The sequence below is a fragment of the Balaenoptera physalus genome (genome assembly GCF_965194825.1).
Source record: "Balaenoptera physalus genome assembly, chromosome: 17".
Classification (NCBI taxonomy): Eukaryota; Metazoa; Chordata; class Mammalia; order Artiodactyla; family Balaenopteridae; genus Balaenoptera; species Balaenoptera physalus.
This window is the reverse complement of record NC_138895.1, coordinates 31,056,575-31,062,574: the sequence shown is the minus strand read 5'-3', so window position 1 is coordinate 31,062,574 and position 6,000 is coordinate 31,056,575. Positions and strand designations below refer to the sequence as shown.

The 6,000-nt window shown below is 34.5% G+C and overlaps 1 long non-coding RNA gene across 1 annotated transcript in view; it reads right to left on the bottom strand.

The window, feature by feature from the left end:
* Nucleotides 1-635: 635 nt before the first annotated feature.
* The window catches only part of LOC309647023, a 48,255-nt gene continuing 42,890 nt past the window's right edge, over nucleotides 636-6,000 (bottom strand). Inside the window, exon 2 of the long non-coding RNA XR_014255737.1 lies at nucleotides 636-6,000. This exon is cut by the window's right edge and continues 23,002 nt beyond it. This is a non-coding gene — a long non-coding RNA (uncharacterized lncRNA).

The window sequence follows — 6,000 nt, the reverse complement described above, 5'->3', positions numbered from 1 at the left end:
ACAGTATTAATTTTTGGTATTGATATAATGCTTACTAAGTATGTATTTCCAATTTGCTCATTAGCTTCATACCACTCTATGAGCTGGGAAGTTAATAATCTTCATTTTAGAGATAAAGAAAATTAAATGTATTGCCCAAGGTACCCACAGCGTTAGTAATAAAGTTGCAATTTTAATCCAGACAGTGTACACCTGAAATCTAGGATGTTAAACATCACAAATTTGTATTTCCATTGGAAGATCATACATGGTGTATACTGTATAAGGAAGGAGTAATGCAAATTCTGTTTTGGAAGGTCTGGGTATTAGGTAAGATTTGTCAATTTGATTTCCACTGTAAGATCATCTGAGGGGGCCATCTTTTAGAGAACCCAAATGCCATTATATTTAGGTCTTTCACCTTTGGATAGAAAATTCCAATACCCTGCCTCAGCTGTAATTCTCTGGTTGTGTCAGTGTTCTGGGAGCTGATAGAGCGAGACAGTTGGGGGTAAGTTTGGCATTCAGCATTCATTTGGCAAAATCAAGTGCCTCTTTAATGGAAGTCACCAAGAAAATTTGAGACAAAATTAAACAATCTTATATAACATCTCTTTGTTCCCTTCTTACCAAGATTCTGTCTCAAAATTCTCATCTCCCCTAACTGTGTCCTCAACTCATTCTGACAGGCTTCAATTTCACAATTCTTTTGAAATTGTTATTTTTAAGGTCACTGGGAGCTCTATGTTGTCAATGTCAATGGTATCTTTCTTTCTCTCAACTTTATCTACTCTCAACCATTTTTGACATAACTGAAAATTCCTTATTTCTTGCAATTTCCTTTTTTTCTTTCATATCATATCCTTAGTTTCTTTTATATTTAGAAAACTTTATGTATTAATTATGTTTTTCATTTTCTGTATCATTTGATGCTTTGACAACTTAGGACTTTGCTGATCTAGGAAAGCCTGCTCCTCACAGGGCTGACTAATTCCTAAAGATAGCAAATTACTGCTCTGTGAGTGTGCCTTTCATGAACCAATCAATCCAAAGCCCATACCTCCAACCATCTCCTTTACTGGGCTCTCATAGGGCTCTTAAACTGAAAGCCAATATTCCCCTACTCTAATTACCCCAAGGCCAGGAACCAGACAACTAAGGACAACCTCATACCCCAGAGCTTGCCAAAATTATTCCAACTAGACATAGTTTAGCTTTTCTTCCTGTAAAAACCACATTCTTTTCCTTACCTATTTCTCCATTTCTTCTCCCTCCTGACCAACCTTGGAGCTTCCCCGTGTGGCTATGCCTCATGTTCTAGTGATCTGTAAATATAAAAAGTCTTCCTTCATGACAGTCATTTCTGTGTCTGCATGTCTTATCACGATTTATTAAAACAAATTCTGGGTACTTTGTAAAACATCGTATCTTCACATTTCCCTTTTACAAGGTTCTAATCAACTGCTCAAGTAACAATGTCAGCATGACCTCAATATTGCTGCTGAAACTTTCTCTCTTCTCTTTCAGCTAGTGAGTTCCAGCTCTATGCATCTCCTCTCTCAACTTCTTCAAATGTATATCTCCACTCTAGATTTTCTCCCAGAGCTATGTATCTAATTATTTAATTAACAACTCCATTTGGAGGTCTAACAGGAATTTGAAATATAACATGGCCAAAATAAAATTCTTAATTTTCCCCAAATTGTATTCTTCTTCCAAAGTTTCCTTAGTAAATTTTATCCTGTACACTCAATTAGTCAAACCAAAACCTTGCCATTATTCCAGAATATTTCCCATTTCTTACCTTTCAATCTGTTCCATGTTTACTGCTGTCACTCTACCTTAACATTATGTCCTATCTAAACTGCTTCAGTAGCAACCAGAGTGATCTTATAATGAAGATCATGGCACTGTCCTGCTTCTAACTGTATATCATACATTGAAGACAATAAAGACAGTCCAAGTTGTGCTCCAATGCCTTCTAGGATTTCTACTATCTAGTCCTTGCCTACCACTCTCTCTCTCTCTAATAAATACATGCTGAGTTCTAGGCACAAAGGCTTTCTTATTGCTGTACACCCAAGCCAGCCCCAGCTAGGTAATCTGCCAAGGCTTTGGCACTGGGTAGCTTCTCTCTCTGTAACTATTCCCTGTAAAACTTTATGTAGCTTTTTCCTCCTGGTCAGGAGGAAAACTCTTAGCCAAATATAAGCCTAATATAAGCCCTTCAAAAGTTTCTCCTCTGAGCAGTTTTGTTTTTTTGCTTTATATGACATTATTTTCAGAAATTATTTTACTTCTTTACTTGACAGTGTCTATGGAACCTAATATATGTAAGTCACTTATGAACCAAGACCTTATTTTAACTTTACATCTCAAGCATGTAGAACTATGATTGACACATAGTAGCTCCTTAATATAATTTTGAAGATGAAATGAATAAATTATAAATACAGTTGCCTAGTTTCAAATGGAGCCAAATTTCAATAAATTTAAGCCTTGAATCATGTATGCATTTTGGTTTGGTATAAAGTATTTCTTGAGTATTTGTTTAACAATTTTAGTACACTGGCATTTCCTGACATTTGAAAATTCCTTTTAAATTTCCTCAAATTCATTCAGTCCTGAAACAGGAAGCCCAATGTATTTGCTTTATGACTCTATGATTCCTTTCTTATTTACTGAACCATTTTCCTCTCACACCAGGCTTATTTTTTGAATATGACAGTTTTAGAGAGGTTATGGATGTTTCAGAAAAATCATAATAAGCACTTATGGATGCTAATAACACATCCATTAATGTTACAAACCAATGAGTATGGAAAGCAGGACATGCATGCAGAAAGTTTTAATCCTGATTTTTAAAATTCTAATCATTATAATTGATGTTTTCCTCCAGTTTTAGTATAGGAGGACTGATATTAAAACTGATATCTTTGGAATATCTTGAAGGCAGTTTCTTTCCTAAAAGCATTTGGGGCTACAGAATGAAAATAAAATACTATTTGTATTGCAATAGAACTAATATGCATATATTATTAAAACTGTATCTCAAATGGTGAGCATTAATTTGATTGTATAGTGAAGGATCAACTTATGGAAGCTCCAAATTTGTAGAGAGATAAGAGGGGAGAAAGAGTGATTCTGTGGTGTAGCAAGGTTTAGGGGACAATAAGCTTTTTGGGAAATTAGATGCCTTATCTAATTTGTATTATCACTTGAAATCCATGTGCTACCTGGTGGCCATTCTGGTCCCATAAGGAGTGATGAGACAGATACAGTTTGTACTAAAAAACTCTAATCTTCACTTTTGTGTGTGTGTATTTATGTATGTTTAAAAAATGATGGTATCCGTATTCTTGCTTATTGTTTAATTACCATCTATGAAATACAAATATTGATATAGAACACTTGGAACATAGAAAAAGAAGTATGGTAAAAATATTTTAATTATATCACTTTCTGTGTTTTGCTATCTATCCTAACACTTTTTTGTGTTTACTACATGAAATACAAAAGCTGCAAACTCAACAAGAAGATTTGTGTGCAAACTGCCTTATACAATATTTCCTAAATGTTGAACCACAACTTTATATTCTAAGATGGTCGAGTTCTAAAGAGTTTTGGTTCTGAAAAGAGCAACGATATGCTTCTGGGACTGAAATATATAAAGTTTAGAGAAGGGTGAAAAAATTAATTGTGAACACTTGCATAGCACTTACAGTGTGATTATCACTGTTTTAAACACTCTGCATACGTTGCTGTAATTAATTCTATCAATTGCCTAATGGTGTAGGCACATTAATAAAACCATTATACAGATGGAAAAACTGAGGACCCAGTGGGGTTTAAAAAATTGCATAAGACATACAGTGAATGCACCTTAGAGAGAGGTTTATAAGTCTCAACAGTCTAATGCCAGGCTCTAAACCACTACGTTATGGTTGCTCTAAGTTCTGCTCCTTCCTTCTTTCCTTCCCTCCTTACTTCACTCACTCATATACTCACTCATTCATTCTCTTTATTTACCAGGCCATAAAGATTCATTGAAAAAGAGCATCTGTGAAAATGTTCCCATTCATTGACAGATCCAGAAATACAGATCCTAGTAAACCCAGCTATAGAATTAATTATCTAATGCATTATCTAATGCAGTATCTTCACATATGAATAATTGCATTTTACCAGAAATTCCTAATAAAAGATTAAGTTTCTAATATTTTTTTAATTAAATGCCTTGAGCAATCTGATTGTGCATATTTTTGTTAAGAGGATTCTTTTGACTATACTCCCCAAATCAAAGCAAACACTTACCTTCTATAAATCTATTAAGCCCTCTATAATTTGTTGGCTATTATTTTATTCAATCTTCCATTCATTAATTTATTCATTCAGTAAATAGTTTTCAACATCCATTATGTGATATTGCAGGCACTTCTCTGGAACACAAAAGTGGGTAAAACTAGATATGTTCTGCATACTCACATAATTTATGGTATTTGTGGAAGACTGATATTCATCCAATACCTACTGAAATAAGGGTAAAATTCCGATGTGATAAGTACTACAGAAAACGAGAAGGAACTCAAGTTATCAGAATTTTTAAGTGGGGGATTCACATTTGTTTGGAAGATAGAAAAGTGCATCTCTGTACAAGTGACCATTGCAATGATATCTGAAACATAAATAGGAGTTAACCATCTACCATCTACATATTGCTGTTTGTATCGTATAAGCTCTTAAAGAAAAACAGTTTGAAATAGTTATCTCAGTGTATACACTAATTATCTGGGAGAACTCATCAATAATTTTCCCCCTAAAGCTGAGTCACTGATATTCCATTTAGGAAATAACTGCCTGGATATTTCAGGGGTCAGTCTACTGAATCTGAAAGGTTGAAATCTCTCCAGAAGACATGAGGATAAATATTGAATTTGGGATCTCAGGGCAACTGAGCCTCAGTGATCTTCATGGCCATATAGATGTGTGATAAAAGAGATGACAGTTGTATGAATGTATTTGCCCTTTTATGTTACACTGCTGAAGTTACAGGCATCACAGCTGAATGAAAATGTCAGAATCATAAAGCAAGCCTAGGGGCTGTACCAATTCTCATTACCCAAGTCTTGTAAACCTGGTGTATATCTCACAATATACAGAGTATTAGATACTGTAACAGAGAAGGAGACAAATGCAGTATTTACCAGGGACACTATAATTTTGAGACAAAAGCTTTACTCGTTACACAATGAATAAGTCTTATAAAAATTGACTGTATATTTTACTGAGGCCAGACCATTATAGTTCAGAAAGTCTATTAGTCTTTTTTCTTACAGGTATGACATTTATTTGCAAAACAATTCCCCAAATGCCTTCTGGGTGGCATTTTAAGTTCAAAGAAATAAACTGAAGGCATTTTTCCACTATTAGTCATTAGTCAGGATCTCTTCACATCAAGCCTGTTTTTTGTCTCTCTCCCTCCCTCTCTCTCTTTCTTCCTTCCTTCCTTCCTCCTTCCCTCCCTCCCCCTTTCTTTCTTTCTCTTTCTTTCCTTCTTTCTTTCTTTCTTTCTTTCTTTCTTTCTTTCTTTCTTTCTTTCTTTCTTTCTTTCTTTCTTTCACGTTCATCCCTCAATATAAATTTTACCCTGGCTAAAATGTTTCCCTTATGTTTTGGTTTACTCTTAGCGAACTAATTATATTTGCTACTTAGATAAAAATCAAATATGAAACTAGGCAAAATTATGTCCTAGTGTTCAGAGCTCATTCAAGGGGATCACACAAATTTTCACTTCTGTTCCAAAGCATCTGAAATACAATCCAGTAATCACAATAAGAAAATACTTACTCTAATGTACCAAGTGCAATAAGGTTATCCTCAGTATCTTAATTAAGTGCAATTCTAAGGATTTGACTTTGGAAAATGGACAGCAATCTGAATAGAAAACCTTAATAACTTTACCCCTCTTTTCTTGCAGTCCTCCTCAACTGACTGACTATGACTTATTCCTAATGTCTTGGC